Source organism: Ursus arctos, unplaced genomic scaffold, assembly GCF_023065955.2.
Source record: "Ursus arctos isolate Adak ecotype North America unplaced genomic scaffold, UrsArc2.0 scaffold_31, whole genome shotgun sequence".
Lineage (NCBI taxonomy): Eukaryota > Metazoa > Chordata > Mammalia > Carnivora > Ursidae > Ursus > Ursus arctos.
In genome coordinates, this window is record NW_026622997.1 from 797,145 (window position 1) to 820,813 (window position 23,669).

The following is a 23,669-nucleotide window of genomic DNA, read 5'->3' on the forward strand; positions in this document are numbered from 1 at the left end:
GGACAATGACTCCTTGATTCAAATGACAATTACCCAGTGTTGGGGACCCCAGCTGAACTTGACTCCCCAGGAGGATACGAGAGAACATGGCTTCTGTTCTTGGAAAAGTTAATAAAGTCAGTTAAGAGGAGAAAAAGTAAAATGAAAGAAGTAGCCACAAAAGCTGATTTGTGGGCTAGTGAGATGTGTGCTGCAGACCGCCGTGGTCTGAGGAGGCTGAAATGCCACGGCTGCACTTCCTAGGCCGAGGGGCTGGGACTCACTAGCTCGGGCCTGCAATAGAAGTTTTATGTGATTATGTAACCAAATCCCGAAACCGTGCACCTCCTTAACCCAGGAACTCCCCCTGCGTGAGGTCTCAGGAATCGTGAGAAAGCCCTGCCACACCAGGGTAGGTGACGAGTAGCTCGCATTTCCAACTCCAGACAGACTTGAATATGACCATAGTGGCTGTTACATTTCCTGTTTCCCTACTGGAGAGAAAGCACAAATATCTCAGATTTGGCTTATTTGTTGGCTTAATTTCATGTTTGAAGTTTGAAATGTAACCAGGGCATTTGAAGGTAACTTTTTGAGGTACATTCTTCCCTGATTCCCCATTCAGAACGCACAGGATTTGTCTGAGTAACAGTGTGGGATACAATTGCCAAATCCAGTTTGGGGTTTATGATGCACTGGAATGTAATAGGAAAAGAGGAGATAATTTATTTTAGTGTAGAGATTGCACATTTCTCAACCTACATGTTTTTTTTTTTAAACTGGAAAGAAATATGCCAAAGTATTAACAGATGCTTATGATGAGATTATGGATGCTTTCTCCCCCTGTATTGAACTCTTCACTATGGAAACCTTTAAGTACACACAAAAATGAGGAAAATATTCGATGAACTCCCTATAGCGTCCCCTAGCTTCAACCATCAATTTGTGGCCAATTCCATTTCCAATGTAGCGTCCCCTGAATTTCCACCCCTATCCCCGTTCCTTGGACGTGATAATCAAAAGAGTATCAGATGTGTTTATGAGCCTCATATAAAACATTCATTTCGAGGTTGGGAATTAAATTTTTTTAAAAAAATTTATATAGACCACCACTGTCAGCTGGTTTTCTTTTTAGTTCCCTCTACCCTTCAAAATTTTCAGGTCCTTCAAAATCCGTCTTGTGGAAGACATTTTCATAAAAATGTAGGATGGGGGAGTCCTACTGCACGGTAAATCATGCTAGTAAATAGTAAAAATACGTATTATACCTCACCTTAGTCCAGAAAGGAGCAGGAGTTTGACATGCCATAAAAGAAGAAAGAGAAATCAGGATGGGGCAAAAGTGACCCAAGAATACAAGTAAATGTATAGCATGATGACAGGAAACTAATATGACCCACGCCTTGGCTTTTTTTAAAGATTGTTAAGGGAACCTAGTTAATTTTATAGCTCATAGTTTCTATGAGATGAAAATTGACTAAATAAGGGACAATGAGATTAAAAGGTTAAATATAGTAAAAGGAATTTCTGCCTGGGTTCTTGGTAAATAGAAACTATCACAAGGGTTTATCTTTCATATAATGAGTTTCGCAAATCAGTAAGGAAAGATGAACACATCAGTAGAAATGTAATAAGCAGTTAACAACAAACATGAATGTTGAGCCTCACTAGTAAAGCTATGGAACAATATGCCACCTTTCACCCATGAAAATGTTCTGCTGTTTAATCGTAGTATCCTTTGTTGGCCAGGTTGGACGTCTCTAGATTGCTTCAGATTTTCTGGTAGGCACTTGGACGGTATGTATCAAAAGCCTTTAAAACTGGATAAACTTTCATCTCGGGATTCTACTTCTAGAAATGTAATGAAATAATTACAGGTATTTGAAAATATTTATCTACACAAGAATGTTCTTTAGAGTGTTGCTGACAAGAGAGAAATTGGAAATAATCCAATGTTCAACAGTACTGGTTTGATATGGGGCATCTGCAGTAGCTTGCAATTAGAAAAAAGGTAGTAATTACACATTTTTAAGAGGTTACAATTGCCACCTCTAGAATCACTTCTGGGATAACTTCCTTCCCATAGAACTACAGCTTTTGAAAGAAAGTACAGCAAATTTCACATCTTTGAGGGAGGGAAATTAGGAAACCATTGTTTCCTGTCTTCCTCACTACTATTTCCCCCTTCCTTTCTCCTTCCTTCCCTCCCTTCCTTCCTCTTCTTTTTGAAAGACAGTATTTATTTTAAGGAAAAATAAGCAAATCAAACTCTTAGGAGCCTTGAATCTCAAAGTCATCTGTTTACTATAATACACATAAGACAACCTTAAAATTGGAGTATGAGTGAGGATTACAACATGGACCAAGAAATTTCCTCTTTCCTACAGAAAAATGTAACCGTTACAATGAAAAACACACCATTTTTTTTCCTTTCCAGAAAAAATGGCATGGTTTGATAATAAATGAATTTTGAATGAAGCCTAAAAGTATTTACTATGCCACCTATTCTGAAATTTTTATCCATAATTTAGTGTTCTGGTTGTATCTTCACTAATAAAATGTTTCACCCCCAAAGCAGCATTTACAGTAAATCTGGTACCAACGTCCAAAGAAAAAATTGTTTTTAAAAATGGTGCAAAAGTGTTTTTATTTTAGTACAACGTATCACAGAAAAGAATATGAATTCAGGTTTGCAGTTTTATATATACACACTCCAGAGAGGCTGTCAGTACCCAAAGTATTTTTATTGCTATATTAGCAATGGATTTTTGGATATGTTTTTAAGGCCCACAAAAAAATAGATTCAAGGAACAGATTAAACAAGTCCTAGATTAAAATGTTTGGTTTAAAGAATTTTCTACAACAAATTTCATGTTTAGGTACAAAAAGTTATATAACCTTATATGAAAATGTCATGAAGTATTTTCTACACTATACTTGATGTATTTCCCAAGAGGGAAAAAAATTAAAATATCTAAAATAGATTAAGATTACAAGACCACCATAGAGCTTTTGAACATGCATGTGTTTACAGAATTAACAGTATACAAGATGTTTATTCCATATGGACCATAAAGAAATGAGGTGGTGACAACTATCCTTTGCACAACATTATCAATCACTTTAGCCACAAGTATGTCCTTGGTGTGCATGTACAAGAAATATGTTCATTTACTCATCAAATCACCTACGGGTTTATTTAGAGGTAAAGGTGAACGTGCAGAAATATGTGAAGTGTATTTTCTTTCTTTCAAACAACAACCCAAGCGTGGCACAAATAGCCTAAAATTATAAAATACTTAACTGGGCTTTTAGTTATCTACACAGATTGCTAAAATGTAAATTAAGTTGCCCAAATTAGCACATCAAGTAACAAAATTAGCCACAAAGCAGGCTGAAAACCATTAAATGTGTCATCAGTGTGAGTTTTAAAATAATTTCTATAGAAAAATTTTATTCACAAGGTAGCGTGACAGAAAATGCCACAGGAATGACACTGATGGCAGTAAGCTGCACGCACAGCAGCTTTGCATTTCATAGCTGCTTGTGTTTATAAAACTAAACCTCTCCAGTCACGCTCGTCACGTGGTCGTAGATTCGTAATGGGAGTGAATAAGGAATTCCGTAGAGTTCAAAGCCGTTTTCTCCTTCACTATCAAAAACAGGTGTGAAACCAAGGGCCTCTGGAAATCTAAGATAGAGCTACCAACACTCAAACTATCTTTTTCAGGAAGAAAAGAGACCTAACCTTTGCCTTGCAGAAAGAACAACGTTTTTGTGTGAATACAGAAAATAACCCATTGGGACAAAATGTACTTAAAATTCCCAAATCCGTCTCTGCTCCCTGAGCTGAGCCCCCAGCAGAGCGGCCGAGGCGAGTCGGACCCACGCGCTGAGCCCCTACCTTGCGCGCGGGCCGGTCCCGGAGCCGCTGCGGCCCTGCAAGGGCTGCTTCCGCGCCGTGTCCCAGCCCCCGGGGGCTCTCGGCGCAGCGGGAAGACGCGGGCTTATCGTCGCGGCTCGCGGCTTCCGGGCCCGGTGCTCGGAGGACTCCGCGCAGAGCTGGCAAAGCGGAGAAAGCCTGCGTCGGCAGGTGTGGCGCGGGGCCCCCGTCGTCCCCGACCTCACAGCGGACGCGCGGGGCTCGGACCTGAGCGCCCGAGAGCGGCCCGAGGACCGGGAGTAGGGCCCCTGCTTTTGTCCCTGCTCCCGCCCCTGTCCTGTCCCTGTCCTGTTCCTGCCGCTGCCGCTGCCCCGGTCCCTGTCCCTACACAGATGAGCCCGGGCGCAGGCGCTTTCGGAACCCAACAGACTCCCGGGAGTGCGGGGCACTTGTGGGGACGCGGGGGCCATGCCACGGAATTGGGGTCTTCTGTTCGTGTGTTGTCGTTCCTCTCTCGTCAAAAGCAAAGCACTAGCGCGCCGGGACGTGCGTGAGGGCAAGAGCCTGGGAGCCGAGCAGAGGGCTGGGGAAGCCGGCTGTCGGTCCTCGAGGCGCGCCCGCCGCCGTGGGGCCGCGGGAAACCGTGTCCGCTCTCGCGCCGCGGCACCTGCGCTCCTCCCGCGGAGTTTCCTTTCCCATCCACAGGTGGCTCTGTCCTCCTCCCGGGCCGGCGGCGCCTCTGGCGTCAGCGCTCCCGCCAGCGCGCCGGTGTACGTCACAGAAGCGCCACTCCTCCACATCGACTTTAGTAGAAAACCTCTCATCTTTCGCAGGGTGTCAGGATGGCCGAGTGGTCTAAGGCGCCAGACTCAAGCTCCGCTTCCCCGCGCTGGGGATTCTGGTCTCCGAATGGAGGCGTGGGTTCGAATCCCACTTCTGACACATCATTTTTCTCCTCCCTCTAATTTCCTACACAACTAGACCGGTGGTAGTAGCATGAAAAGAGGTCCTACCAACCTATAGTATTAAAAACTGACCTAAAATTTTCTTACGGGGCTGTTAAAACACCGAAAATCTCGAAAGCTAAAATATCGCGATACATTTTGAAAGCTGAGCGATCTCGTGCAGACTTAAGGGAGCCGAGGCGACTAGAGGATGGCATCGCGAGATATGTGGAAAGCGCGAGATTTGGGGCTAGTCCCGCCTGTGGTGTGGAGGAGGGAGGCGTGATGGCGGTGTCTCTCTCCAGCGTCCCCGTCCCGTATACTCCCGCAGCACTTTCGCGCCGCCGCGCTGCCCAGGAAGCCCTGCACGGACCCTCCGTGCCGCTCCGCGTGTCCCGCAGTCGTGCAGCCGCGGCCTGACGTTGTCTTTGTGCATCTCACGCGTCCTTGGCCCCCCCTGAGCACCGTCTTAACTGGAGACGAGAGCAGGACGGCCCTGCCGCCCTCCTCCCTGTTGGATTGTGTTCCTGCGCGTCTGCTGGGCCTGCGTTTGCATACGTGCCACCGTGGACAGCCGTTTGCACACGTGCGGTTCGCTGACACGTCCTCGCCCGGTACAGCCCGGTGCTCGCCGCGTGGACACGTCCTTCTTCCTGACAAGCGCGGCGCACCGTTCCCCGGGACACCTGCCCCCGGCTTCCTTTAGCCGCTTTTTTCCCCCTAAATATTTAAGGTATAGTTACCGTTCATCCGACAACTATTTCATGCGTGCTTATGATGTGCCAGGGGCTGTGGCAGTAAAAGTAGAAACTAGGATAGGATAAACAAGTAAATTTAAAAACACGTTTCTGCCCTGTGCTTATGTTACAATTACACGGCTCTCGGCTCTGCCTCAGGAACACCTTCCACCCTCCCCTTCTCTCTCAGGAGAAGAGTTAAGTCCCGAGCCTTGAGACTAAACGCTTGAGGCCGGCTCTAGAAGATTCGTGTTTGAACCACCGTGTGTTCTGTCATCATGACCACTCGTGACCGTACCCACCTCATCACTGATTTGATGCGAATCGTCAAAGCGTGAGAGACGGTGCAGGTGAAAAGAAAGCTGTTTCACTCAACAACACGATTCTCGGGAGACATTCAGCATGGACAAGATCCACCTGCTCCACGTGCCGGGCCACAGTCTGAATTCAGACGGCGGAGCCCAAGGGTTTCAGTACCACCCACCAGCCTCACCCCTGCAGTATTTACATTAACTGCGGTCAAGTGAGATGTGAAATGAAATATGAAAGCTTAGCGAGGGGACATGAAACGAATTCTTACAAAATCTCTACTATTATTATTAAATACACACATGTACGGCACGTAATATCACATGCACGTATAACCACTGTCCTCATAAAATCGTTTTCAGAGGAGCAGATAAACGGATTTCTGAAGACTCTGGAGGAATTTGTAGCTTCTTACGGAGAACTGGGTGAGTTAGAGAAAGACAGGAAGATAATATGAGGGAGAGGAGATGGTAGCTGTTTCACCTGGAAAATTGTAGAAGGGAAGAAAATAAGGATGCTTCCGACTTCTCCTATGTCTGGCATATTGGATTTTAAAAGGTTAATTTTAGTTTTAAAACAAATACCAAAAAACATGATTACAGAATTTTTACAAAACTACTTCTTAGGAGGAACTGTCCCCTTTCTGTTCCACACACAAATGTGTCTTGGAATTATTGGGAAGAGACTTAACTTTCTCCACCCTTGCCTCTGTCCTCTCCATACGAAGAAAAATCCGAGGAAGAGTAATAGTTTTTCCTTCTTTGATCCGCATTTTTGGGTGGCACTAATGTTCAGCTGTGCTGTGGTCTCTTTAGCTCTTTGCATTGGTAGTTTTATGGAGTACCTGTGCCTTCACAGAGCTGCTGGGTTAGTGTATCTACTGGGTTGCAGGTATAGACATGGGAAGAAGGAGTAGAGACAGCCCAGTTTAGTCTCAGATCCGAACTGTGTTCTTCAGTCTACATTTGCCAGCCACAAGTTGGTATTTTCTTTCTGTCATTAGTGTATACCCCTGGTTTCCAAATTGTTAAAAGACTGTGTTAAAAAAAAAAAAAAGGTAAATTTATGACTGTTATACAAATGAGTATCTGTTGAATAATGTTACAACCAGTAAGATGTTACAACTGGCTTGAAAGAAAATTCATGATGAATCACGGGCCTGTATCTCTGAAACCAATAATACCTTCTATGTTAACTAATTGAATTTAAAGGAAAAAATGTAGAAGAAAATAAAATTAAAAATAAATTAAAAAAAAATTCAAATACATATTTATAGATAATCCGGAATGCTGAAGTAAATTTACAAACAGATTTTTTTTTAACTGTCAATTTCCAGGGCAATGATCGTTTGCATTCCACTGGACATAATTGCATTTGCATCTTTGTGGATGAAAACCATTTGTACTGTTATCCATTTCCTACAACTCGGAGAGTCGTGAGACAGCTCAAAATCAATGAAAATCACTGTACAGACTGAATGTGTCCCTCCAAAATTCATATGTTGAAACCCTACCCCCAACGTCATGGTATTAGGAGACGGGATCTGTGGAAGGTAACTAGGATTAAGACGTCATGAGGTTAGAACCCTCCTAAATGGGATTGGGGGCATTGTAAGGAATCCTGGGAGACCCTGGTTCCCCACCGTGCTCTTCCACCATGTGAGAACACAGCAAGAAGACAGGCTTTCAGACACAGAAAAGGGCCCTCACGAGAACCCAGCCTCATGGACCACCCTGATCTGGGACTTTACACCTTCTGGAACTCTTAAGATACAAACTTCTGTTAGTTAAGCTGCCGGGTTTGTGGCATTCTGCTACAGCAGCTGCACTAAGACACTTGTCCTTCTCAACGTACCTTGGAAACTGGTGTCATCCATTTCAAACCTCTGAAAATTTTTCCTGACAAAACTCACAGTGGAGGTGGCTGTGATCATGAGCTTCAAAACTGAAACATCTTCCTTATTTCACTAGAACGCTCATATGGAATTGGGTTTTAGAGCTGAATTTATTAAAAAGTGGGAAATAGGCATTTATCTCATCACATCGTGGCAAGCACCCTCCAGTTTGCGATAATTCTCCAGCCCACCAATAGCCTTTTTTTTTTTTTTTTTCAGATTTTATTTTTAAGTGATCTCTACACCCAACATGGGGCTCAAACTGACAACGCCAAGATCAAGAGTCGTGTGCCCTGCTCGGTGAACCAGCCAGGTACCCCTGTAACTCTTGATTTTGTAATCTTGACTTTGTAATACTGAGGAGCTCAGTCTCCATGCTGGAGCTGGGTGAGGTCATCCATGTCTATAGCCTGTATCAATTGAAAGAGTTAAAGAGTGAAACTAGAAGTAAAGTATATATGTCTTGACCTGGAGAAACCTGCTAGAGGAGCTTGATCTGGACAGCTCAAGGAAGTTGGAAGATGTCCTTACATGTTATGAAGGGAAAGGGTATAAGATCGTTATTCCTTCCTTTCAAAATATGGTCACAAATCAAGAGATTATAATAAGAAAAGGGATCATAATAAGGCATGAGTTTGAAGGGTAGCAAAATATGCTTTTTTTGGCATAAGGATTATTTTGAGAAACAGCAGACACAGCAGAAGCTCTGAAAACAGAGTACAAGTTACCCTTTTGTAAGGGTGTCTCCCCTGTATGAGGAAGAGAAGGATGACCCCAAATCACAAGAAACAAGAAGGTACTAACAGACCTTACTGCTGTTTATACTTTTCTTGGTCAGCTCCCGTAACTGACCTCCCCTACACCCTCTTTGTTTCGTCTTTGGCAGAAGATGGTGTTCAAGCCTGAATTCTAAGCCACCTCTGACAGTCACTCATTTTTCCGTGGGTCTCTCCCACGTGTAGATGAGATATACACGTTAGTAAACTTGTGTTTTTCTCTCGTTCAACGCTTTTGTTACCGGGACCCCAACCAAGAACTTAGAAGGGTAGAGGGAAAATTCTTTTTCCCCTCTTACAAGTTTCAGAATTCTACAAAAGCCTTTTCTGGGAGTTTCATCCATTGCTTCCTCTACTTAAAGTTAGGGGAAGCAATTAACATTTGTTCAGGTTTTAGAGCCCAAGTGAGTCTAGACAGGTTGTGGACTCTGAGTTAATCAAGCGATGGCTTTTCAAAGGTGTCAAACTGCAGAATTCTGCTGTCACAGGACTGGGAGGAAAACACTGCAGCTCAGTAAAATCATGAAGCCTGTGGCAAAAGGCCACCTCCCAGTTTAAAGTTCTTTGACTCTCAGACCATTGAACCTCATGCCTTATTCCAGGATCCAGTGAGGTAATGGTGCAACGTGCACCTGTTCCCAGGACAAAGAAAGGGGTCTGCAGGTGCTGTGGGAGAAGCAAACCTAACTCTGGAGGGACGGGCACAGTGTTCACAGCTGGACGACCTGGAAGCAGTCTGGGGGCAGCCGACAGACACTGGGGCACCACTGAGAGCGCGAGACCGCCCGCGTCCTAGAGAGCCCTCCAGAGCGACCTTGGTTCCCCCCGCCGGCCGCTCTAGGACCCGCCTCTTTAAGGTCCACGGCAGCGGATCTTTACTTCCGCTCCCGCGGCGCGCGCGGCCCCGGCTCCCGTGGGAGACCTGCTCAGCCCTCAGAGGGGGCGGTGGGCCTGCAGGTGGGCGGCCGGAACCTGCGGGGAGGCTGCTGGAGGGGGCGGCGGGCCAGCAGCGGGGCGGCCGGAGGGCTGCCCCAGCCTGATTGGGCCCCTCTGCGCGCTCTTCGCCCGAACGCAGCCTCCCGGCGGCCCCGCGCACGCCGCCTCCTCCAGGCTGGCCGCCGGAGCTCCCGCGGGGCCGCGCGCTGTGCGGGGTGCGGGGAAGTATCACAGGAAGACGCTTGAACTCGAGACCGTCCCGGGCTTCCCTTTCGGAGCCCTGGAGTTACTTGGAATTGCAGAGTATTTCTTTTTAGCCTCATTGGTTGTGACATCAAGGAGACGTTGGCGGAAGGGAGAGCGGGGACTGGACTCGGGTCCCCCCACCCGGACGCCGCACCCCGCGCGCTCCGCCGTGAACTCCGTGCCTCTGGCGCCGCGCATCCGGCAGGAATGCGGAGGGAGGGGCTGAGCCCAGCGTCTGGCGGGCGCCGGACCCAAGCGGTCCGCACCGGGACGGACCCCCGCGCTGGGCTTTCACGGTAGAAGTCGCCCCCGGGGGTGGAGAGTCAACGCGTTCAGTGGCCGGGCCGCGCATGAAGACGCGGGACCTTGACGTGCGCCGGTGCTCATCCATCCCGCCTCCACCTGCTTGTACTCGCTCTTGCCCACCTGCGTGTGTGTGAAGCCCGCTCCCTGACCGCTCCTCGGCGCCAGCCTGAGAATTCTTTCCTCCCCGCGGCCGCGAGGGGCGGAGCAGCAGCCCCCGTGAAGCGGGGCCGGGAGCTCCCGTGAGGCCCCTTGGCCGCTCCTGTTGCTGGGCGAGCCCGGGGCCCCGCTGGGTATCAGCAGCGCTTCAGAAACCGGAAGGGACTCTTAGGTGTGAATGTGCTGTATAGACGGGGTACTCGCCCCTGGGGTGGAGACAGGGGTGTGGACTTCAGTAGCTGCGTCCCGGGTCGGTACCCAAGAGGGGGGGACACCTGCTCGTTGTGAATCGCAGAGGAAGGGGCAGCCAATTGGCGGGGCAGCAGGAAAAGCGAGAACCTTTCATTACCTGGCAGTTCGAGTTTGTGATCGCTCGTCTTTGCTTACGGACAACTATGGAAATTGTCTTTCTGTAGCGTGTGCATAACTTCAGCGGTTTTTTTCTATTGGTCTTTCTTTATAGTTTCCTGAGTCGGAATGTATCTGGCATCTCGGCCGTCCTGTTCTTCGTAGCGTTTCCTCCTCCTTTGCCACACTGAAGAACCTCGAGGGGAATCTCAGCTGAGAGAGCGTAGTGCACGCGGGGGGTTATTTCAGTCCGGCAGACCATGAAGCCAAGCGGAGCTGGAGCTTTGAGCCTCCGAGTCCGGAGGACCCTGTGGGGCTTGTGACCCTGAAGGTGGAGGAACGTGCGCGCATTCGGAAAGGAGACGCCCGCGTTCAAAGGGAGAAGCTGCGTACCAGGGAGCTCTTTCGCAGGTGCTCAGACAGTTTTGCTATCCAGAGACACCTGGACCCCTTGAGCTCTGAGTGGCGCGGGGCTGGGTGAGCTCTGCCACCGATTGCCGAAGTCCAAGACCCCGGCGAGGAGCAGATGTTGGACCGGTTGGTGCCAGAGCAGTTCCAGACCGTCCTGCCCGAGGAGCTGCGGCCCGGGTGCGGGGAGCGGGCCGCGGCTGTGCTGGCGAGTCTGGAGGGGGAGCTGGGTGAGCCGGGAGAGCAGGTGGGACAGAATGGAGCTGTCCTTGGGGAGGGGTACAGGTCTCTGGTCTGCGGGGTGGGGGTGGGGCATCTACCGGGCACTTCCAGAGTGGACAACTTTCAGTGTTTTCTAAACATAGAGCTACTAGCTTAGGGGTTTGTTTTTATCCTGTTAGGATTTTTCAGGGATTTTTCTCTTACATCTGATTCTTAACTCTGTTGATGCCCTCGGGAAGAGAGGCAGATAGTGGAACATTGCTTCAGCAAGTGCAGATACCTAGCTACCAAAATGAATACGGAAAATGACCTTTTCCGCGTACAAATGAACCTCTCTTGCTGTTGTGCGATCTCCTGTTACTAGGCTCAAGGTCAGCTTTCTGGACGGGGTGTTCTGGTAACTCCTAGAATGTGCGCAGGGAGAGAGAGACTCACATTTGGTGCAGGGAGAGGAACAGCCCCACCAAGCCCAGCTGGGCCGTCCTGCACGGACAAACTGCAGCCATAGATGGCCGCGTGTTCGCGCTGCTGTTGTTTTCACCAGCTCGAGGGGGTACAATACAATCCAGCAGTTGTAAGAGTACAATTTCATGAGCTTTGACAAATAAGTCAATGGCCATAAAGCTGTCCACACGAAGTTTTCATGCTCTAGAAACATTCCTTCCTGCTCCTCTGAGTCAGTCCCTTCCCCATCTCAGACCACTGGCAGCTGCCAATTCGCTTTCTCTCACTGTAGTTTACTTATCTAGAGCTTCGTAGAATCACAGCGTCGCCTTTTGTGTCTGGCTTCTTTCACTGCACAGCGATGCTTTGCGGTTCTTCTGTGTAGTACTGTCCGTAGTTCCTGCTCTTTCATTGCTGGGTAGAATTTCAGTGTATGGGTACCTTATTCATTTGCCAGTTAATAGACGTTTGGGTTGTATCTAGTTTTTGGCTATTATGAGTGAAGTCTGTCTGAGAACACGCTTTCATTTCTCTTGGATAAGTATACGTAGAGGTGGTATTGCTGAGTCGGATGGTAAGTGTACTTAACGTTACAGGAAAACTGCCAGACTGATTTCCAAACTAGCTGTGCTGTTTTGCATTACCTTTAGTATTTGCTTTTTATCCAGAAAACATATTGTCCTAAATATTCACTAAGGGATCGCATAAATAGAGTGACATATTTGGTTCTTCAGCTTTAAAAAGTCAGTTGGAATGATTTTATCTTTTTTTTTTTTTTTTTTAAGATTTTATTTATTTATTTGACAGAGAGAGAGCCAGAGAGCACAAGCAGGGGGAGCGGCAGAGGGAGAGGGAGATGCAGGCTCCTCGCTGAGCAGGGAGCCCGATGTAGGACTGGATCCTGGACCATGACCTGAGCCCAAGGCAGACGCTTTACCGGCTGAGCCACCCGGGAGCCCCCTGAATGATTTCATCTTACTTGTAAACACATATTGCAAGGAAAGATAGGCTTTCCTAATTACAGGGAATCTGTGCAGTCCTGGACTGATGAAGTTAGATCAGTGAGATTGTTGTGACTTCAAGTACCCGGGCGGAAGGCGGGAGGCGGGGGGGCTGATACAAGTCTACAGGGGTAGACCAAACTACCAAGTAGTTTGGACCAAGTAGACCCTGGACGACGTAAAGTGGTGTAGCCCAGTCACCTCACTGTCCGCAGGGATTCTAGGTTGGTAGCGACGGGTGTGGGCAGGTGGACCCACTTCCTCCTGTTGGTCCATTTCTTCTCCAGGACTAATGCGCTTTAATCATTGTAGCTTTCAAATACATTTTTAAAAGTTCTTTAAATTTTTATCTTTTTATTTAAATTCAAGTTAGGTAACATATAGTGTAGTATTGGTTTCTGGAGAATTCAGTGATTTGTCTCTGACACACAACGCCCAGTGCTCCCCACAGCAGGTGCCCTCCTTAGTGCCGTCCCCGGTCTGGCCCATCCCTGCCCCCCCACCTCTAGCAGCTCTGTTCTCCATCGTTATGAGTCTCTTATGGTTTGCATTTTCATCTTACTTTATAAGATATATTTTTCATGTCTAGTAAGGCTGGTCCTCCTCACTGCTCTCTAACAGTGCTTTTCTGATTAGTATGTGTTCATTTTCCCCGGTGAACGTTAGTATCATGCTATTACCTCCCTCCTTCACCCCCTCCACTATTTGTGTTTACATTTGGATTACATTGAATTCCTAGATTAAGAGCGAGGCCTATATTTCTGTTTATTGAAGTCTTCCTTTTTATAAGGCAGCAGTTTTTTAAAATCCCAGTAGAAACCCTCCGCATTTGTTAAGGTTTTGTTTTTTAAATTTATTGTTATAAAAGGGATCCTTTTCCCATTACATGTTCTAACATTGTTTAAGCACTGTCAGCAAACTAAGTGGCCGTGTGAATTCTGAGTCTGGTGTTGATCGTGGATGATGTTACGTAGAAAAATGCAAGAAAGTCCTGACCGCCGATCAGCCATTAAAGGTGCAGCCGTGGCAGCAGAAAGAGTTCATGAATTCATATCCCGTGGTTTATATTGTCCCCAAATGCAGAGACTGTAAAGTTTAAACTTCCCTTTTTATTTTCATTTTAGGTGTTTTGTTTGTTTTGTTTGTTTTGTTTTAAGCCAGACTTTATCAGAGAAGTGATTTTGCTGGGTAACATTTGGAAGCACAGATAATAATAATCCTATGGAAATGTTTCTAAATTTCTTTGTAATCCTTCAAATTTCAATGAGGGATCCCAGTTCAGTGTTTTCCTTTCATTGTCTACTTCTAAAATCCTCACACTGGAGTATGTCATACCGGAGAATTCAGTTGCAATTACTTTATATCAGCTGCAGATAAAATACTCTTGCAGGGCCCCTTCTCATGGGTACGAATGTTCGATCAGGGGACACCGGGGGACTGTGACATCCTTGCTGCCCGTGGTGGGGCAATCGCACATTCACCCAGTGTGTTGGGCATTACTACAGAGTGTGATTGAAGAAGGACATCCGTGCCTGCTGCCAGCAGAAGAGCTCCCTGGTCCTGATGCTGAGGGCTCTGTTCGCGGAGCAGCCCCTGGGGTGCACACAGCTGTGAGCTTTGCTCCGACAGAGCACCTGGGGGGAGCTGAAGGCCCTGTCCTTGCAGGGTCTGCATTCCACTTCGATGGGGTCCTCTTGCTCTAACGGGACTCTTGAAGAAGAAAGGACATTGTTCGTATTTAATGACTTAAAGAGAAAAGCAGGGATCAGACTGGATTCCAGGTTTTGCTTGGCTTGTTTGATGATAAAGGCATACAACTCCTGTCACGATAGTGTTTTGTTACTACAGAATGCTTATGGTCCTGTGAGAATTATTCCTTTTGACTAAACCATATTGTGTTTAGTGCAATTTGAGTTTCTTTTATTCGTTTTCCCAATCCCACTAGCTTTTCTGTGTTCTCTTTCTTTTTTTTAAGCTTATTTAAGTAAGTGCTACACCGAAGGTGGGACTTGAACTCATAACCCCAACATCAGGAGCTGAGTGCTTCTCTGATGGTGCTCCGTCCATGTTCTTTCACTCACACTTCCGTGTGTCACACACTTGTATGTGTATAGCAAGCCTGGCAGGCTCCAAGTGCTGGTGTGCAAAATGAAAACTGAAAACACTATTATTTTATTTTTTTATTTTTAAAGGTTTTATTTATTTATTTGACAGAGAGAGAGACAGCCAGGGAGAGAGGGAACACAAGCAGGGGGAGTGGGAGAGGCAGAAGCAGGCTCCCAGTGGAGGAGCCCGATATGGGGCTCAATCCCAGGACCCCGGGATCACGCCCTGAGCCGAAGGCAGACGCTTAAAGACTGAGCCACCCAGGCGCCCCTATTCTATTTTTTTTAAAAGGTTTTATTTATTTGACAGAGAGTGCACAAGCAGGAGGAGCAGCAGAGGGAGAAGCAGGACCCAGGGACTCGGTCCCAGGACTCCCGGATCATGACCTGAGCTGAAGGGAGACGCTTCATGGACTAAGGCACCCAGGCGCCCCCGAACACATTTTTTAAAAGTATGTCAAATATAGGAATAAATAAAATTATTACAGTCAGACAGTAGAATGCAATATGGCAATTAAAGGAAATAAACTATGTCTGTGGCTGTTGACAAGAATAGGGGCCAAAATTCCAATGTTGGTTGAAGAAAGAAGTTGCTGAGTGTGTGGTATCATTCCTATAAAGTTTTAAGAGCACATTGTACTATTTATTACCGGAGATGTGACCATGTAGGTAAAGATAACGATAACGAGAGCAACTAATTTAATTCCCTCCCAGACCAGACTAGAAAGATTTTTAAAAATGCACAAACCCACAACAGCAAGGAAAATGGAAGGGCAGTTAACATTTTAGAAGCAGGAAAGCAGATTGGCTAAGGCTAATTGATTTTGCAAGTTTTGTCAGTGACAAATCTCAGTTCACACAGTGGATGGAAGGCAACAGCAGTTATGTCTGTGAGTGAGCGTGCAGGCGGCCGCGGAAACAAGGAAAGTTCGTGTAAGTTGTTTAAGAAGCACTTAGATTCTGGGGTCTCCGGCCCGTTCCTCACTGCTGGTTGTGATTGCTTCTCTGTCACAGGTGGATACTGGAGACTGTTCTCTAGAAAGGGTGGCTATACTGAGAGATGGTCAGCCCAGGGGAGGAGAGGCGTGCCATACTGAGATGGGATGCCGTGAGTGCATGCTCAGTGATTGCTGAGACTGCCCCCTCCGCTGTGCCGCCCCCATCCCTCAGAAAAACTGAGCAGTTCATGCAGAGTCCCCATATACCCCCTCCTCCTCTTCACAGTACAGTTTCCCTTATTAACACTTTGCATTAGTTTTTTGTTACATTTGTTACATGTTGTTACATTTGGTACAATCGATGCTAATGCTGATACATTATTTACTAAAGTTCATAGTTTACATTAGGGCTCACCCTTTGTGCTGTACGATTCTGTAGGTTTTGACAAATGTACAGTGTCCTGTACCCATCATGACAGTCCCATACATGACAGATTCTCTGCCCTGGGGGTCACTCTGCCTGTTCTCAAGTGAACCCAAGGCAACACTGATCCTGTTACTGTCTCTGTAGTTTGCTTTTCCCCAGGGTGTCATGGAGCTGGAATCACACAGTATGTAGCCTTCTTTCACTTAGAAGTATGCATTGAAGGCTCTTGCATGCCTTTTCATGGCTTGATAGTTCTTTTTAATTACTGAGGTTTGTTAATTCAATTAGCCTCCAGTTGCAAGTAAGACTGAACTGTGCTCTGTTCTTTATCAAAAGTGGTGCGTTTCTTTTATCTGAATGCCACGTAGTGTGATAAGTGAATTAAAGCAGGAGGTCGTTAGACGGAGGGGCCTGTTGCTCTGGCGGCTTATGTAAGTCGGCCAGACTCCGCCTACCGATGCTTCGAGGTTACAGAATTACATTCAGTGGTTGCAAACAGCCAAGGAGGCGTTAAGCTACAGACAGTCAGCACTTTCCTTCTCCTTTTTTTCTTTTTCCTTTAAGTAGGCTCCATACCCAGCCTGGAGCCCAGTGTGGGGCTCCAACCCAAGACCCCGAGATCAAGGCCTGAGTTGAGATAGGAGTCAGCTGCTTAACTCACTGACTTGATATGTGTTAGATAACTATAAAGCCGTGGGTCTGAAGCTCAACTTTTATTATTAATCATTAATTTCTAAAGTGTCAGAACAAAAGGAAAAGCATTTTAAATATCAGAACTAAAAAGCACATACTCAAAGAATAAAAGTCCTTTAAGTAAATGTAAGTTTGTGGAAACTCGTTGCATGGTCTGCCTTTTTCCTCCTTTCCCTACAGGTGTAGAAATACATTTTGGTTTTTGCAGTTAAGAACCAATGTCCCCTGCTGACAGAGCCTTTCAGTCTTCCCTCCACCTCACTGCCTCATTCTCTTTTTCTAGGTTTCTTTTTGTTCTTGTTTTTTGTTTTCTTTTTTTAGTAATTTCCACACCCAACATGGGGCTTGAACCTATGACCCCAAGATCAAGAGTAACACACTCTTCCAACTGACCAGCCAGGCACCCTTTGAGAACATAGACCTCTTCGCAGAATAAGAATTTAGGTGGACGGCACTTTCGGACAGCCCACAGATTGTGAAAGAAATCGTAGCAGTTCTCTCGGGGGGTCATCATTCCCTGTCCCCAGCATTCAGTTCCCAATCACTGCTCCGTCTTTCCTTGGGTCTTTACACAGAGCAGCTTGCTTGTAAGTGAATCCAGTGGGCGTAGGCAAGGCCACACGGCCGTGTACCAACTGCAACTGTTTTGGAGGATAACAGAAGGTCCGCACATCACTTCTCTGGATTTTGACGTGTGCAGAACAGTGCTCGCTTGGGCACGCGTACACCAGTGTTAAAGTGAACGGATCCGTGTGGGCCCCGCGCAAGGATGACATGTAAATTCAGGAAGCGTTCCATATCTTTAAAAGAAAAAAATTAAAAATTAAATCAAGCAGGAAATGCGGGTTTGACTAAGCTATCCTTGGACTAACTAAATTTCACCCTAACAGTTGAGTTCCTATCATTGTGAAGTCAATATTCCCCAGGGTAAAGCTTGTCTAAGATCTAAAAGTCAAGTTAAAATTCACATGAATGGTGGAGAGCTCCTGCTTCACTAAAAAGGAAGATACATTTTTAAAAGGGGCAGAATATTCAGCATAGAAAGTAGGTGCAGAGGACAGGTGACCAATGTCCCTGATAGCTCCATGGACGAGTGAGCACAAACGAGGCGAATGTGCTCCAGCAGCAGAAGGCGCCCAGGGAAACCACGGGACAAGTACCCAAACGCGACTTCTCTCTGCATCATTAGACCAGGACTCTTTAGTACAGAATTCAGCGAGTTCTCTGCTCTGGGATCCTTAATAAATTTGATGTAGAATTTGTGAAAATGACACAGTATTCCTATTTTAACTGCATTTCATTCAATTTTATTACAGATATCCCCCTTTCATGGAACATGAGATAAAAAGAGACTGTGTTTCACCACTTAAGACAGTGTGCCCTTCCTCAACATTATGAAGGGCATTTATGAAAAACCCACAGTGAACATCATCCTCAATGTTGAAACACTGAAAAAGCTTTCTCCCTAAGACCAGGAATGTGGCAAGGATGCCTCTCTCCCCACTATGCTATTCACGTTGTACTGAATGTTCCAATCAGAGCAATTGGACAAGAAGAATCTAAGGCCTCCGAATTGGGAAGGAAGTAAAAATGCAGTCTCTACTCACCGAGGACACGATCCCAAAGAACCCACAGGAGCTAACAAATGAACTCGGCAAGTTGCAGAGTACAAGACAGTCACACACAAGTCAGTTCCGTTTCTATCTACCGGCAGTGAACAGCAATCCATACAGACAGTTAAGAAAGCAATCCCAATTATAATAGCTTTTGAAGAATAAAATACCTGGGAATGAATTCAGCCAAGGAGGTGAAAGACTTGTACGCTGAAATCTATAAACATTCCCGAAAGAAAAGAAGAAAAGAGGACCCAGAAAGGACATCCAGGGTCCCTAAATAGGGAGACCAATGTTGTGACGGTGTTAATAGTACCCAGAGTGGTCTACAATCAATATAATTCCTATCAGGGTTCCAACAATCTTTTCTGCAGAAAAGAAAACGCCGTTCCTCCAATTCATACTACATTTCAATATGAATTGCTGAAGCGATCTTAGAAGAACAAAGGCGGAGGGCTCACACTTCCGATTTCAAAGCTTAGTGAAAGCTCAGGTAACCGAAGCTGTGTGGTTAATGGCGTAAGGGTGGACATACAGACCAGTGGAGTAGAATGGGGAGTCCACCAAAAAACAAATAATCCAATTTGAAAATGGGCAGAAGACCTGAATGTTCTCCAAAGAAGACGCATAGATGGCTAAGAGACACATGAAAAAATGCTCCACGTCACTCATCACCAGGGAAATGCAAGTCAAAACCACAAGGAGATGTCCCCTCACACCTGTCAGCATGACTAAAATCAAAACCACAGAAACAAGTGTTGGTGAGGATGTGCAGAAAAAGGAAACTTGTGCACTGTTGGTGGGAATGCAAACTGGTGCAGCCACTGTGGGAAACAGTATGGAGCCTCCTCAAAAAGTTAAAATAGAACTGCCCTAGACTCCACGTTTGTATTTACCCTCCAAATACAAAAACGCTAATTCAAAGAGATATAGCCACACCCGTGTGTGTTGCAGCCTTATTGACAACAGCCAAATTACGGAAGCAGCCCAGGTGTCTGTCGACTGATGAATGGATGAAGAAGGTGAGGTTCATGTACACAACGGACTATTACTCGGCCTCAGAAAGGATGAAATCGTGCCATTTGCAACAACACAGCTGGCTCTGGAGACTATTGCGCTACGCGAAATAAGTCAGAGAAAGACAAATGCCACATGACCTCACTCATGTGCAGTTTAAGAAACAAAACAAATGAACGAAAGGGAGAGAGACCAAGACACAGACTCTCAACTATGGAGAACAAACTGATGGTCACCAGAGGGGAGGTGGGCGGGGGATGGGGGACATAGGTGATGGGATCAGGAGCACACTTACCGTGGCAAGCACGGAGTCATGAATGGGACTGTTGGCTCATCATTACATTGCACCCCTGAAACCAATACAACACCGTATGTTAAGTATACCGGAAGTAAAATTTAAGAACTAATAAAAAGAATTGAGAGTTCAGAAACAAACCCATATGTTTATGATCAAATGATTTTTTAAAAAACATGAATAATGATTAAATGATTAAAAAATCATTTATATGTGTATTATTAGTTGTGATTTAAAATAATGATTAAATGATTAAAAAATCATTTATATGTGTATTATTGTGATTTAAAAACCTATAAAATTTTCCATCTTAACCATTTTTAAGTGTGGTAAGTAGTGTTAGTATATTTATATGGTGGAAGAGATCGGCAGAACTCTTTTTATCTTGCAAAATTGAAACTTTATACCCATTTGACGATTTCACATTTTCCTTTCCCCCACTGAATGGTAACCACCATTCTACTTTGTTTTTTCTGAATTGGACTGTCTTAGAAACTGTGTAAGTGGAATCATACAGTATTTGTCTTTTTGTGACTGGCTTATTTCACTTAACAAGCTCAAGGTTTATCCATGTTGTAGCATGTGACAGGGTTTCCTTCCTTTTTAAAACAAAGTAATATTCCATTGTATGAATATACAGATTTTGTTTATCCATTTATCCTTCCAAGGATATTTGGGTTTCTTTCACCTCTAGACTATTGTGAATAATGCTGCTATGAACATGGGTGTGCTGCTGCTTTCAATTCTTCTGGATCTATACCCAGAAGTGGAATTGCTGGATCATTTTTTTAGTGGTACTATTTTTAATTTTTTGAGGAACCTCCCCGCTGTTCAGATCCATTTATGGCATTTGCACTCGTGCTAAAAACTGAACCCATCACGACTCAACTAACAGAAGTTGCTCCGGAGGACAGTTCAGTTTAGGACAAAAGCCTTCGTGCCTTCTGTCTTTATTTAGGCTTCTCTCTGCGATCGCTGTTTGGGAGGTAGTGCTGTATTTATGGTAGCTAAAGGAAATCTGGAGAACACTGATTTCAAACCACGTACAAAGCCCCAGTCATAGGGAATCCTGTGCCTAGAAATTCAACCCACCCTTACCCCCTTTTCACTGATTTTTTCAGTGAACCCTTCCCCTCCCCCCCCCCCAAAAAAAAGTTCAGTGACCTGAGCTTAGGGAAGAGCAGGTGTCTCCAGGTTGTCCAGGAGTTAGCAGTTTCTCCTGCCAGGATTACTCTGCCTGAAGACCCCGCCCCCCATCCGTGTTCCTGATCTCAGCCTGTCGCTTATCCCCCTTCCTAGGACTTGTAACAAATTTTGGTCATTGTGTTTCTGTCTACTTGATGTCATCTGTCTACTAGAAAGGAAGCGCCTTGAGGACACACCTGCTACTTGCGTCTTGTCCGTCGGTGAAGCAAGTGTCGCACAGCAGACAGCTCGCGTGCGCTTGTTAAATGAGAAGGAAAAGGCTGCTCAGCGGACCGGAGGGAACCATACACGCCTTACCGGCCGGCAGCGGAAGAAAATAGCGACCACGAAGGGACTCGAACCCTCAATCTTCTGATCCGGAATCAGACGCCTTATCCATTAGGCCACGCGGCCAGTTGGTAGGTCTGTTTTACTACGTTGGGTATAAAGAGTGTATGGCGCAGTGGGGGAGGGGTCCTTCCCGCGGCCCGTGCTGGGGATGCTGCTACTACAGAGCTGCTCGAGGTTAGCTCCACCGACAGCAGAGCTACGGACCCTGCAGGGCCCGCGAGAACGCACAGCTGAACCACCGACAGTGCAGAGCCCGCGACCGCGCACAGCTGAACCACGGACCCTGCAGGGCCCTCAAGGACGCACAGCTGAACCACGGACCCTGCAGGGCCTGCGAAGGCGCACAGCTGAGCCACGGACCGTGCAGAGCCCTCAAGGGCGCACAGCTGAGCCACGAACCGTGCAGGGCCCGCGAGCGCTCACAGCTGAACCACGGACAGTGCAGAGCCCTTAAGGACGCACAGCTGAACCACCGACCCTGCAGGGCCCACGAGGACGCACAGTTGAGCCACGGACCGTGCAGAGCCCTCAAGGGCGCACAGCTGAGCCACGAACCGTGCAGGGCCCATGAGGGCTCACAGCTGCACGTCAGGAAAGGCAGGCTGGCTGCTGGAGGGGAGCATCACTGAGGCGTTGACCGATGCTCGGAGAGCCGGCGCAGGTGCGCGGGGCTGATGCTGCCACCTGCTTGGGGCCCGCCTGGGGCCGCCTGGAGGCCTCGAGGGCGCTGCGGGCCGGGGAGGCCGCACAAGCCCGGAGGAAGGCTGGCCACTCCGTGTCTGTGAACTCCGGGGACAAGGAGTGGAACTGTCCTCGACGCGGCGGTGTCCCCTGACTCGTTTGCGGCTTAGTCCACCGAGCAGCAGCGGTTTGGAAAAGCTTCACGGCCACCAGGAGTGTGGGTGGAACAGGGGAGGTGTGAATCGTCCAACCCTAGAAGTAAAGCAGTAACCCCCGTCTGTCCAGGGACTTGATGGTTGGGTCCCTTGAAAATGACGAGTTGTTTGAAGCAAACCCAAGTCAGAGCAAAGTTCTCTCCTCCGCTCTCCCACTCTCCCACGGAGAGGGCCTCTCCTGCCAATGTCGCCCATGTCTGCAGGTTTTCTCCAGCAGTATCTTCCCTGGGGATTAAGGCAAAACCCACATTCTGGCCCAATCCTCCGGTCAGCATTTTTGGAGTGCCTGCTGGGGAGGGCTGGGGTCCAGGCACCCGGACCAGGGAGAGACGCGCGTGCGCGGAGGGTGTCCCAGAAGGAGCGCAAGATGCGTCCTAATAACACGTGGGTTATAGAAATAGCTGCAGAGCACAAAAAGAGACAGAAATATCCCAATTCATTTTAGGAAGGTAGTGTAGGGGAGGAAAAAGTGACCCCTTTGGGTCTCTGGCTGTGTCCAAAAATTAAAAGGACAAAGAGATTAACAGGAAGAAAGTATGGAAATTTATTAGATGTAAGTTTTGGGTGACATGGGCACCTTCATGAGGAAGTGAAGACCCTAAGAAACGGTGTAAGCTGAATATTTTTATGCTGGGTTTGATGAGTGGGTAGCCAGAGAGAAATGGTATACGTCAAAAAGTATGGGGTAAGTGTAGTAAATTGGGCGAGGCTCAGCAAAGCCTGTTCGTTAGGATTCTTCTTGATTTTCCTTTGTTTTCTGGACATTCCTTTCCTCTCAGTACAGGGAAGGGGCCTCTCACTAGATGGTCTTATGACCTATTTCGCGGGTAGGAGAAATGGCTTCTGCCATTTTGGGGGGATCATGCCCTGAACCACACCATATCCCTTGGGTAAAAGGTGAAAGATTTGCAATTCCTGTTCACCAAGCATTGTCACTCTAACATATTTATTTCTGCAAGGAGTGGGGGTCCTCAGTCAATTACTTTCGGAATAGGGCCGTGAGAAAATAATTTCAGTGAAATGCAAGATCTAACCACGGAAGTTCAAACCTCCAGTCTAAGTAATGCTCTGCCAACTGAGCTATTTAGTGATTCAACGTTATGTGGATTCTTTGCTCAAGGCAATCTTCCAGTAGATTGGCTTCCCAGACTGCTAGTATCGACCAGGGAAAGTGCCCAAGCCCTGGGGAGGGCTGGATGGACAGAGACGAATGTGTCCTCTGTTTTCAGCAACCTAAGTAATGGCTGGGCCCACTTGCCACAAACCTCACTGAAAAAAAGCTTCACACGTTCTCCCTAAATCTATTGGACCCTAACTTCTGTCTCTCTCCCCTTCCCCTCCTTTGCCTGATTAACAAATTTTCCTTCCCCCATTCATAATTAGAAATCAACATATTTGCACTGCCTTAAAAGTAACTTTAGGGCTAAAATCTTAGAATTTATACTTCAGAGAGCAAACAAGGAAATGTGAAGGAAGGGGGAAAAAAGGGAAGACATTCCTACATTATAATATTTACATCTACAGCTATCTATAGCTGTCTAATCCCAATTTGTTAAATCA

The 23,669-nt window shown here is 46.7% G+C and overlaps 1 long non-coding RNA gene and 2 other non-coding genes across 4 annotated transcripts; 2 read left to right on the forward strand and 1 right to left on the reverse strand.

Moving 5' to 3' along the window:
* The first annotated feature begins 4,698 nt into the window (after positions 1 to 4,698).
* TRNAL-CAA (transfer RNA leucine (anticodon CAA)) lies at positions 4,699 to 4,804 on the forward strand. Its single transcript has 2 exons — positions 4,699 to 4,736; positions 4,759 to 4,804. It is a non-coding gene; the product is annotated as a tRNA-Leu (tRNA).
* Positions 4,805 to 8,075: 3,271 nt separating this feature from the next.
* Positions 8,076 to 19,940, forward strand: LOC125283544 (uncharacterized). 2 transcript variants are annotated; one of them, XR_008956585.1, is made up of 4 exons: positions 8,076 to 9,479; positions 10,630 to 11,152; positions 15,005 to 15,146; positions 18,069 to 19,940. It is a non-coding gene; the product is annotated as an uncharacterized LOC125283544 (long non-coding RNA). The 2 variants fall into 2 exon arrangements; XR_007191455.2 differs by lacking the exon at positions 8,076 to 9,479 and having other exon boundaries at positions 9,487 to 11,152.
* Positions 19,941 to 21,203: 1,263 nt separating this feature from the next.
* Positions 21,204 to 21,276, reverse strand: TRNAR-CCG (transfer RNA arginine (anticodon CCG)). The gene has a single exon. It is a non-coding gene; the product is annotated as a tRNA-Arg (tRNA).
* Positions 21,277 to 23,669: the final 2,393 nt, after the last annotated feature.